Source organism: Tasmannia lanceolata, unplaced genomic scaffold, assembly GCF_043159265.1.
Source record: "Tasmannia lanceolata isolate RefF3 unplaced genomic scaffold, GAP_Taslan_0.1 ptg000018l, whole genome shotgun sequence".
NCBI lineage: Eukaryota > Viridiplantae > Streptophyta > Magnoliopsida > Canellales > Winteraceae > Tasmannia > Tasmannia lanceolata.
This window is the reverse complement of record NW_027518695.1, coordinates 62,093,009-62,105,816: the sequence shown is the minus strand read 5'-3', so window position 1 is coordinate 62,105,816 and position 12,808 is coordinate 62,093,009. Positions and strand designations below refer to the sequence as shown.

The following is a 12,808-nucleotide window of genomic DNA, read 5'->3' as shown; positions in this document are numbered from 1 at the left end:
CTCTCTCTCTCTCTCTCTCTCTCTCTCTCTCTCTATATATATATATATATATATATATATATATATATATATATATATATATATATATATATATATATGAGGAAAGTGTTGGTGAGCTGAGCTTATGGTGAGCTTAAGCGCCCCAATCACATGGGTCCCACATTTTCTGTGGTGATCCAAACCATTCATTTGCAAGGCCCTATCATAGATAGGGTGTGTACCAAAAATCAGCTCCATAGGATCATCCTAACCCATTCATTTGTGGAGGACAAAAATGGGCAGATTTGTGGACAAATAATGTTTGTCCATTTTGACCTCCACAAATGGATGGGTTAGGATGATCCTATGGAGCTGATTTTTGGTACACACCCCATCTATGTAAGGGCCTTTCAAATGAATGCTTTGGATCATCCTAACAAAGTAGGCCCCAATGTGATTGGGCGCTTAAGCTCACCAACACTTTCCTCTCTCTCTCTCTCTCTCTCTCTCTCTCTCTCTCTCTCTATATATATATATATATATATATATATATATATATACTAGTAAGAAACCCGTGCGATGCACGGAGTGAGTGGTTGATGCCGGTGGAGAATGTACTGGTTTGACACATCTCAACAAATTATAAGAAATAATTTGTAGTTGCTAAATATCAGATTATAAGAAATCATTTAGTAGTTGCTACAGAAAGAGGAGGGGGGCACATCTCAAATATAAGAAATCATTTAGTAGTTGGTATAGGAAGGAGGGGGGCCACCCATACCAGCTGCATCTCAACAAATTCGGCATGAGGCTACAACATTGTATAAAAAGTGGACAGAGTAACCACTGTAAAACATTTAGTAGATGCTACAGAAATTCGAACGGTTAGAACTCTAGTAGACAGTAGTGAGGCGTACAAAGAGACATACAAAGAGATATGAATGTAAGAAAGCTGTAATTTTTCATGTGTTGACGATACCAAGAGATACAAAATTAAGGAAGATGTAACTTTTCAATGAAGAGATGTGAAAACAGGGAGAGATTCCAGGTCCTTATTTTTCTTTCAGTCGTTATAATTCGACTCTAAAAGAGTAAAAAAATCTAATTCAAAGAAGATTGTTTAATGTTTTTACATGGGTGGAAATGCGAAACCTAATAAAAATCCCCATCTTAAAAATGTGTATCAACTAAGATTATACAATTCATGTTATGATGCTGTCTATAAAAACATCCTCATTTCATGGGATAACAAATGTTAAATCGAGGAAGAATGTTTTGGATTTGTCTAGTGAGACAACCAAGAAATTCTACACATGAAACATGTCCAACTGTTATAATCAAACTAAAGACCAATTCCTTTCCCAATACAGGAAAATAAAGACAAAAGTCAGACAAATAGAGAGAGCTCCTTTTGCAAGAAACTGTTGAATGTGAAAAAAATTGCTATAAAAAATTAAAAGCGCACAACATTCCCAGAATTCGGCAGTATACATATGCAATCAAAATCCAAAAACTGAAGCAAGAGGATAAAAACAGACTAACAAATAAGAAAAAAACATTCCAAAAAAAAATACAGCTTACCACATTCTTGAGAACATGTTGATAAAACTAACCGTGGGTCAATCTCGGGATCATGCAATACTATGTTTCTACTTCCACCAAATGCGAAGCATCGAGTAGTTCTTGACATTGAAATGTAACATCAGATCTTCTCAGCTACAGTTCCAAAAGGCAGAAAAGTGCAAAGAATCATGAAAGTTTCGAACCTTCTGTATAAGCTTCTTCCACCTATAACAGTTTTCAAAACCTGCCCAAAAAAGAAATTAATTGAGAATGATACAAATAAAAGCATGCAAATGGTGGATCAAAGAAAATAAAAATTAGAAAAGATATAAAATAAGCGGAAGCTCCACAAATTAGAGCTCACCTCAACTCACCTTCTTGAGTGAGACATATTTAGCAGCCCTAATATACCGAGATTAAATAATAAAAAAACAGTTCAAAGACCGAAAATGTGAAACTGATTACATGTTCTTTAAATGTTTTCTCGCAAATTGGGATAATTGTGACATGCTGACTGTGTTGTTTTAAAACAGTTCCAAAATCAGTTAAACTGATAGTGTCCAATGTTTAACTTTGACCGGTTGTAGGATTACATTTATAGATTTGATTTAACCAAGGATGTGAAACAATTTATGGTTAAGATTGGGTTTGATTAGAAGTCTAATGTGTGTCTTAATAAGTGTATTTTACGGTCTACAAATTGAGATAAAAAAAGTATTCACATTCAAAATAATGTGGTGTTGAAGGTGAGCTCCAATTTCTTGACCTACCTCCTACTTTATGGACCCACACATTTTGATTCTCTTTGATTAATCATTTGCATGCTTTTATTTGCAGTATTCTCAATTAATTCCATTTTTTGTCATGTTTTGGAAACTATTACTGGCGGAAGAAGCTTATACAGAAGAAGGTGAGCTCCAATTTCTTGAGCTTCCTCTTGCTTTTATCTCCTTTCTAATCTCTATTTTCTCTGTGATCCACCCTGACGTTTATCATTTTCAGCTCTCTTTCTTACAGTAATAGGTTCTCACTTCCTCTGCTTTTCTTCCATTCCTATTTTTTTTTCATTTTGTTGTTCACTTCTCAGTGTCTATTACCATTTTAAAGTCATCTATTCTGGTTGTAGTTGCTTTATAGGACTTTGGCATATCTTCTTCCAAGGGTGGATGCGTTATAGAAACTGCCATGAATCACCCAAATTGAGCTCACCTCAACTCACCTTCTTGAATGAGACATTTTTAGCGGCCCTAATATACCGAGATTAAATAAAAAAACAGTTCAAAGACCGAAAATGTGAAACTGATTACATGTTGTTTAAATGTTTTCTCCCAATTGGATCATTGTGATATGCTGATTTTGTGTTGTTTTAAAACAGTTCCAAAATCAGTTAAACTGATAGTGTCCTGTGTTTAACTTTGACTGGTTGCAGGATTATAGTTATAGATTTGATTTAACCAAGGATGTGAAACAATTTTTTGTTAAGATTGGGTTTGATTAGAAGTCTATTGTGTGTCTTAATAAGTGTATTTGACGGTCTACAAATTGAGATAAAACAAGTATTCACATTCAAAACCTAGAGACCATAGTTTACAAACGCATTTCATCACTTTTCCTGACATGGTTTCTACATAAAATCTCAGTAAAGTGAAAAGCTTCATTTCCATATCAACAATCAAAATTCCAAAACAAATAAAAAGGCAAAGAACTGCCTGCACATACTGAAACAAAGAAAATGAAGTTATATTGAAATTTTTTTCCATTTATATGCAACAACAGGAAATGAGAAGGAAGCACAAAAATAAGGTCAAATGAATAGCTTCTAGATAGAGATAGAAACAACCTGGCTGGTGATATTGTCTTTGATGGAAGCAGGTAAGTGAGATATATCAAGTTGTAACATGCGAACAAACGATCTTAGGCAATCCTAGATTCAACAAATCAAAAACCTTAAAAACCCAATATAAACAATGTTGGAACCCATAGTAGATTATTACAAAGCTTAGGAAAATGATGCCTACAATTAAATGAAACATAACATATCCCTATAGAATTCCATGACTATCTATACTATATAAATGTGAAAAAGAGAAAGTTTTTTGGATAAACCTGAAAGGAATTGTCATGAAAAAAGGAAAGGCCAGCAAGAGCAAATCTCTGCTCGGATGTAAAAGACTAACATTGCACAAAAGGTAGGTAAAAAATTCTTTCTTTTCTTAAAAACATTTCATCGAGCAGTTTCTGTGCAAGTGAAACATATGTGGAATATCAAATGTTTTTCCCCATACCTTTCAAGCTACCACAACCCATCCTTTGCAGGGGCTACTCTATGTGGAATATCAAAGGTTTTTCCCCATACCTGTCAAGCTACAATAACCCATCCTTTGCAGGGGCTACTCTGCAGATTTAAAAGAAGAAGAAAGAAAACACAGCAACCACAGCAAAGATTGTAATGCAACAGTAAGGCTGAGCCGTGGAATATTCTCACTTGGTCTACAAATCTGTTAGTGCTTTTAAGTGTTTTGCAACTGTGTTCATAATTGAAGTTTAAATGCACGTTGGAGGTCATTGAAATTTCTAGCATCAGATTGCATGCAACAGAAACTAAGAACGGTCTTTTCATACGTAATAGCAGGAAACATGGTATTTTTTGTGTTTTTTTCACATGATCTATTATGAAGAGAGGTGTAACATTATTAGTATTACCAGACCAATATGAACTCCAAAACTGAAAACTCCCAAATCCCTAAACTGACCACAGAAAATGCAGATGACCCATCTAATTACCAAATAAATACTAATCCCTGATGGGTTTCACAGAAAATCCTTACCTGTTGTAGAGAACGAATGGCGGACGGGCACCTTCTGCATGATAACACGGTGGTTGGAGTGGGATGATTATGTACTTTGCTTTCTTTCTTTTTCTATGCGATGAAATCGACGAGACTCATGACATATCCCGCGTCGCAGAAATCTTATCCCCTTGTTTTGGACATTTTTCATGATCAATGAAAGTCAAAATTTAAAAAAAAAAAAAATGCATAAAACCCTGCACCAATCCTTGATTGTTTTGATACCTGCATAGAATAAAATCATAAAACCATGGAATAAGCAAATTACATAATTAATAACTAATATATTTCAATGTTTTAAAAAAGGTAAAGAAACATGCCAAAAGAAAATAAAAGTTATCCACTTGGTGATAAATATGATTGCTGGTATGGAAATTCTTCAATATGCAAGCTTCAGTTATCCACTTGGTGGGAATCATATTTGAACAAATTTCTTTTCCTCCGCACACTCACCAAAATCTTCAGAATAATCTTCACAAACCACTGCTCGACTGCTTTTCAAGCTCCAAAAAAGAAATTATAGAGGGAAATGTTATCAGCACTACTGTATTTTGACAAGGGCACTCCTCACTTTATTAAAAGTATGGTATGGCCCGCACCATAAGATGATCCAAACCGTCCATTAGATGGGCCACAGCCTAAATAGGTAATGCCCCAAAAATCATTACCATAGGTTGATCCTACCCCTCCGATCTGAATGTTAGAGGGTTGATTCGAACCCTCTATACCCTCTATAGATCGGACGGTTAGGATCAACCTATGGAAATAATTTTTGGGGCACAACCTATTTAGGCTGTGGCCCATCTAATGGACGGTTTGGATCATCCTATGGTGCGGGCCATACTGTACTTTTAATAAAGTGAGGAGTGCCCTCATCAAAATACAGTAGTGCTGATAACATTTCCCATTATATATTATCAGGAATATGGTGTTACGCAGCAGAGGAAGATAAAAAGAAATTATATATTACCAAGAGTATGGTGTTCATGATGAGATGGAGCAAGATGCAGGTGATCTTGAAGTGGAGAATAACCTTGAAGAACAAAAATTAGATTTGAGGATGAGAAAAAAATTATTACCTGGAATATGGCTTTCTTGATGAGAAATCAAATAAAGATTGAGGAAATCTGTGTAAAACCAAACATTACCATGATTATAACAAAGGCTCAAAAGGCAGAGAGCCAAAAATGCTGGTCAACAACCGCATCAAATTTTTAAACCTCTATGAAAAAAACAACTGCATAACAAAAAAAAGAGAAGAAAAAAAAAACCTCAAAAAGACCAAAACCTTCTACTACACAGGACTAAGCCCCAAATCTTTCAAAATCCATTGCCAAATATCTGTGCCTTGCATCATTGTCTCTCCCAAGGCGTACCCAACCATGATCCTCAAATTTCCTTTCTCCATCAGCAATGCAGAATCTGTTAATAAAGAAGCAATACTAAATTATCAAATCACTAGCTAAGAAAACCCACAATAAAAATAGAAAAAAACAAACAACAGCAACCACACCCAGTTTGAAACTTTAACATAGCAATCGAGTAATCATCAGAATAAATTCAAAAGAACACTTTCTTTACCTCCTGTGCAGAACATCCATTCTGTACCTCCTGTATCAGAAATTATGTGGAGAAAATCCAGACGCACGCACGCGCGTGCTCACACACACACACACACACACACCAAAAAAAAAAAAAAAAACAGCATCATGAAAGCAAATGAACCCTTTCTATACCCATTTTAAGTTTGAAACTAAATCTATACACCAAATGTCCTAAAATTTGAACAAAGATAAAAGGAACTTCATAAATCTCTGTCACTGTTACCATTACTTTGCCAGGCTGCGTTTATTGAGGAAGATGTGAGAGGTCATTGCGCAGATGATTCAAAAATCCCTTCGATATTACCTCGATCAGAAAGTAGAACCCTTTAACAATGGGGTAGGTAAATTTAGCAGTTTGGAGCTATTATTCTCATTGGAAAATTCCTGCAATCCAAACAGCAGGGCCTTATATATATACTGTCAGACACATGCAAATTAAAACATGGATAAAAAATTGTTATTTGTTCTACTTTTTTCAAGGGAAATGCCAAGAAGATGGTTGGGAAAGAGGATGAATGAAAAAAACAAAGTGTTGCAAAAAGCGTATGAAGAATAAACGAACCTGAGAAGACACATAAGGAAGAAAAACTTGACATCCAATGAAAGTCCTGCAAAACACCCATAGCTTTCCGCAAAAAAAATCTAAATCCTTTAGATTAATGAGAGAAATGGAATGATAAAGGATAATCCTCGAAAATGAAATCAGGAGAGCATGCATGCTCTGTACACAGAGGAATGAATATATAGAGGGAAAATTGTTTTACCTAAAAATATTGTTTAATCGAAGGGATTTGCTAGTGTCCATCGCAAAAGGCATGTCGCATATAGCCTGTTGCATCTGACAGCCAGCTCACTTTTCAGCAGGTTTTGTCTTCATTCATGATGTGGCTGCTGTCAGATGCAACAGACCATCTGCAAAGTGCCTTCTGCGATGGAAGCTAGCAAATCCCTTCGTCAAATGGATGGAAGAAGAAGGAAAACATATAGAATGTATGGAAAAGCCGGTTTCAAAGTATAACTGTAGAAGGCAGAACGTCTCTGTAAATGGAAACCAATACATATAACTGAGATGTAGTGGCGAGATGGAATAGGAGAAGTCAGTTTCAAAGTGTAACGGAAAAAGGCAGAACGTCTATGTAAACGGACACAAATAAATTGAAACTATATACATATAAATAAATATATATATATATATATATATATATAGAGAGAGAGAGAGAGAGAGAGACAGAGAGAGAGATTTATGGAAACATTAATATTAACAGAATCTAAAATCTGTAACGGAGAGGTGGAAAATGAAAAGCCGTATAGGCAGTAGTAATTTACGGGGAATTACGAAATTCCACTCATGTAAATAGCAACGCCAAGTTGGAATTTTTGTGCCTTGTAGACTTGAGGGAGGAAGGGAAGGGATGCCACGTTACCGTGAACAGTGAAACAGCCCTTTATCTTTGTATATATAGATTGGATTAATAAGATTTTCTCCCATATTTTCCCATATTTAATTTGAAAAATGTCCAGGCTTGCAATCTAATTAATACTGGCATATTGCGAATAGATTGGTTTAAATACTTTAAAAGGGGCCATAGATTGTAACTTAATGGGAATCTAATGGTCAAGGAATTCCTAGAAAAAGGTCTAACTCATGAAGGTCTGTTTTTTTTTCTTCAGGTTGGCTTGCTTTCCTTTGCATTTGTCACATCCCCAACTTTGGATAACCTCCCAAATTTTTTTGGCATACATATCCAATATCCATTCATGGGTCACATATTGAATAGTTTACTAGTATCTGTTGTGATTCAACAAATTTCTAGCAATAAAGGTTGGTCAGTGATTTTGCCATAGGGACCAAGAGAAGTCAAGTTACCACTCATGTTTTTTATTTCCAATGGAATCAGGTACATCACTCAAATCCAACACCCATAGGTAACTCAATTTTAGAAAGAGATCACAGAGACTTGGGTTTTCCTTCGACTATCAATAACAATGTGTGTAATCAATTAGATATGTAAAAGGCCTTAAAAATGAGGCCTTATTATGCGGCCACAAGTCCACAACAATAACTAAGGAATTCTAAAATATTTATTTCTTAGAATTGATTGAGCTACATCGGGTCATTAATCCTATACCTTGAATTGCCTTAAGAATGTTGAAAGAAATACATCCATCTCGAATTATCTTATACCTTGATTTGCCTTGAGAATGTTGAAAGAAATATATCCACATCAAATTATCTAATATCTTGATTTGCCTTGAGGAGAATGTTGAAAGAAATACATACGCATCAAATTATCTTATACATTGATTCGCTAGCAAATGTTGAAAGAAATACATCAAATTATTTAGAATGTTGAAATAAATACTTCCACACCAAATTATCTTACACCTTGATTTGCCTTGAGATTGTTGAAAGAAATACATCCACATAAAATTCGTAGACATTATAGCAAAGGCAAGGATGAACAATACAATTATGTTTTACATCTTATGCGTAAGCATAGAGACACGATTTTGCGACATGCTTCCTCATACTAAAGAGTTTAAGAGATCGGAAGGTGGGCTTCAAGTCGATGTTTACCACGGATGAATGGGAAAGAACCTCGTATTCAAAAAAATCAAATGATAGCTTCATTTTAAAATTGATATACTTGATTTGCCTTGAGAATGTTGAAAGAAAGACCTCCACAACAAACATTTGTAGGCAAGTGATGATAAATGAATTTTATAATTGATAAAATATCATTTTACCACATGTAGCGAAACATGATATAAGGCAGACAAAGCTGGCGGCCCTCTAGGATGTTGTAGATAACATATGCCTCTAAGGGTCTTAGGGCTTCACGCATCCCAGCACGAGATATGAAGATGTGGTACATGAAGTTATGGAGCATGCGCGCAACCGGAATGAGGTCGGCAGATTGTAGGGGCATATTAGGGTGGTAGCGCCGTGTTATCCGACCATAGACAGTGTCATGATCAAGATCATCAAGTGAATGTGTCCCATCTTCCGGCCAAAAATACTGTAAGAGGCCCTCATGGCTAATCCCAAGAAGTATGGCAAAAATGTGATAGTTGAGTTTGATGACAGTTTTCTTTATCTTAGATTTGATTTTGAAGAAGGAAGGGAAAATTGTGAGATTGGCATAGAAGAGACGCACCAATCGAGGATAAACAGGTTCGTTGAGGTGAAGGATGGGTGTCCAATGAAGGGCATCAAATTTGGCATTAAAATCAAAATTTTGAAGGACATGGGGATCAATGTACCTACCGGTGAGGATGCCCCTAGTGCCAACGTCGGCCCAAAGTTTCTTGGCCTTATCCCAGTGAAAAATGAGTTGGACACAACCTCAGCCGCCACAGCCTTGGCCTTTGCCTTCTTCCGTGAAGGCCCTTCTTCCTCGGGAACGTCTTCAGGAACGTATTCGACGATCCGTAAATCCCACTTCTTATAAGAGGCCTCCAAGTATTCCGATTGGAGAATTCCTCCGATAAACTGTGTTTCGGCTCCTACCAAGAATCAGGTAAAGTCTTGTGTAGTCGTTTGGGTGAAGATCCCCTGCTGCAGCCACATCCATTGAGCAATTGGGAGCTCTTATACCAAATAGTCAAGGCTGAGATTAAAGAAACCCCCCCTCTGTTGTAGTTCCTCATCCAAAAGTTTGGAAAATATTGGTGCTTAATCCTGTGGGTGCTCTTTGTCTTCGCATGTGTCATCAGAGACTGCATACCTCTATAAGTGGCAAAGGCTGGGATTACAGAAACCCCCCTCTGTTGTAGTTCCTCATCCAAAAGTTCGGCAAATACTTGGTGCTTAGCCCTGAGGGCGCTTTTTTGTCTTTGCATGTGTCATCACAGACTGCATATCTATGTAAGAGGCAAAACCCAGCTTGGCATGCTGGGCAGCACCACTGCCTCAAATGTTCTCATTTATCTGTTCAATGGTCAAATTATCCAAGTCTTCAAAAAACCTTATTAGACCTTCCAAACATCATCCAAAACAAGTAAAATTCTCTTTGGGGTCCATGCTTCTCAAAGTATATCTACTCCATCGAGACTAGAAAATTTTCTAATCAATTACGCCCCTCCACCCTCTTATCGTTGTAAACAAGCTGAGCAAGTGAATCTTTCCATAGACCCTTATACCAACCATGAGAATCACACAAATACCTCTCCACACTACAGATTCATACAATAACAACAACAAGTCTATTCTTTTCTCCTCTCTGTCATCTTCCCACCCATAACCATTTGAATAATATATTAAGGAGTCAATCTGTAAACTCCCCCAAATAGTATTCATCCTATGTGCAATTTCATGTAAAAACAAAACTGGGTTGGAAGTAAAAAGGGAGACAAGAAGAAATTGTTCACCCGCTTCTTCTTGCTGGTTTGATTTCAGACTTTGAGTCCAATCTTTCACATTGATTCAGTGTGGATGATCTGCTGGACAGGATTTCGAGCTTATCATCAAAGCCCCAAAGGAAGCGAGACTCTGGTGTTTACGGTAGAGCGGAAGGTATAAGAGATAAGCTTGAGTCTCCACGTATAAATATCCTCAACCCTAACCCTAAAGTTTATTGATTGATGATGAATACGACCCCCTTTTTACTAGGGACGCCCCTTTTTAGTTGTTTTATAATTTAACCCAGGGAAAAATACACTTAGACGCCTGTGGTATGACACATTCAACTTAACCCCTAATGTTTAAAAAGTTACAAGTACACCCGCCTGTGGTTTCAATTTGTGTTAGATAGACCGTCCACAGATTGAAGGGTTATGATCATCCTATGGAGCTGATTTTTTTACCACACCCTATTTATATCAAGGCCCATCAAATGAACGCTTTGGATCATCCAAACAATGTGGGCCCACTGTGTTTTTGGTAGTGTTTGGATTCGGGTATTGGTAGTGTTTCAACATTAGGGGTTAAGTTGAATGTATCCGAAACCACACAGACGTGGGGCGGGGGCCTTTATTTTAAGTTTTTATACGGTGGTGTGGCCGTATATTCTAGTATTTTCACAAAAGGTACTATACGGCCCACTACATAGAATGATCCAAACCGTCCATTTGTCGGGCCAAACCTAAATAGGTTGTGCACAAAAAATCATCTCCATAGGATGATCCTAACCCTTGGATCTACAAAAGTTCCATAACGTGCAGTCCCTCTATAGAGAGGAGGGTTAGGATCATCCTGTGGAAATGTTTTTTTGGGGCACAACCTATTTACGTTGTAGCCCAACAAATAGGCATTTTGGATCATCTTATGGAGTGGGCCATACATTGCTTTTTGAAAAAACACTATATACTAAATAAAATCTCACATGTCAGAATTTACACGGTGGAGAGTCGTGGATGCACGTGCAGCCCAAAAATACAGTGGGGCCCCCATTATTTGTGTGGTCCAAAGCATTCATTTGTTGGGCTTTGACATAGATAGGGTGTGCCCCGAAAATCTTCTCCATCAGATGAGCCTAACCCTCTGATTTGCGGAGGTTTAAAATCGACAGTACAATCTAAGACACCCATGGATCAGAGGATTAGGATCATCCGATGGAGAACGCCCTATCTATGTCAGGGCACCACAAATGAATGGTTTGGACTACCTAAATAACGTGGGCCCCACTATTTTTGGGCTGCAGGTGCATGCACGGCCATACACCATATAATTTCTCCATTTATCATCTCCATAGAGATAAATGTTTTTTTTTTTTTGGGGGGGGGAGGGGGGATTGGATGGACCAGAAGGTTCCGAACGTTAATGAACATGACTGTGTCAATTGGATCCATATCCTAAGAGCCAAAATTATTTTGTCCTTCGTATTTTCATTCATTTGTGTTTATTCACAAGGGTATTTTCAGAGTATTATATCTCAATGTTTCTTATCAATGTTTCATAATAGCAATTTTGATACCTGTTTAAATGATATTTGATCCAACAGCAGACCACTTATTAAGTCTGCTGTTGGATCAAATATGAAGGGGTGGTACTTTTATCGTAGCACCTGCACTTGCCTTCACCGTGGGGCACCGTATAATTCCTCATATCTTTATGAGTAATTAGTTGCAGACTTGAGCGTTGCACAGGAACAAAAAACAAAGAAAAACAATGAATCAAATGATGCGTTGCACATCATCGATTGTCATAATCTCAAACAAAAAGGGAATAGAAAGGCCGGAAAAAAAGGAAGTCTCCATTTCAAATACCTGAATGGTCAAAAACTCATGAAATGCACCATCACCTCTTTACGCACCTGCAAGGCACATGACAAAAAAAGATGGAAAACCCCTAAACTAACAAAAATAGAGAAAAAAAGTCATCAAAACATAAGCCAGATCAAAGCCAGAAGGGAAAAAAACCTAAAACAGAGAAGAGGAAGAAATACTCTGATATTATTGTTATAGATGAGCACTATGTGGTTCATTTCCCCGAAAACCTCCCCCTAGACGCGGGTGCACCATTGTTATGTGCGGGGATCACGGTCTATAGCCCGATGAAACGTTTTGGACTCAGTGAGTCGGGTATGCATTTGGGTGTGGTCGGACTCGGTCAAGTTGCCGTGAAGATTGCCAAGGCTTTTGGAATGAAGGTTACCACAACACATCCCCTAACAAAGCTAATTAAGTAATTGAGCAAGTAGGTGCTGACTCGTTTTTGGTTAGTCGTGACCCAGAGCAGATGGATGTAAAAAGGTTTTACTTTTTACAATATGGGTTTCGTTTTTTTGAGTCTTGATTTGAACATGTGATTATCTATTTAGAAATGAATCACTTAGGGCATGTTTGGCTGCCATAAACTTTTTTTCATGATAA

At 37.2% G+C, this 12,808-nt stretch overlaps 1 long non-coding RNA gene across 12 annotated transcripts; it reads right to left on the bottom strand.

Annotated features, from left to right (window-relative positions):
* Positions 1–548: 548 nt before the first annotated feature.
* On the bottom strand, positions 549–10,525 carry LOC143849746 (uncharacterized). 12 transcript variants are annotated; one of them, XR_013235805.1, is made up of 7 exons: positions 10,367–10,525; positions 6,558–6,603; positions 5,973–6,379; positions 5,540–5,813; positions 5,362–5,424; positions 3,383–4,616; positions 549–1,786 (listed from the first exon to the last, which is right to left on the bottom strand). It is a non-coding gene; the product is annotated as an uncharacterized LOC143849746 (long non-coding RNA). The 12 variants fall into 12 exon arrangements; XR_013235804.1 differs by having other exon boundaries at positions 3,383–3,466; positions 3,828–5,813; XR_013235803.1 differs by having other exon boundaries at positions 3,383–3,466; positions 4,371–5,813.
* Positions 10,526–12,808: the final 2,283 nt, after the last annotated feature.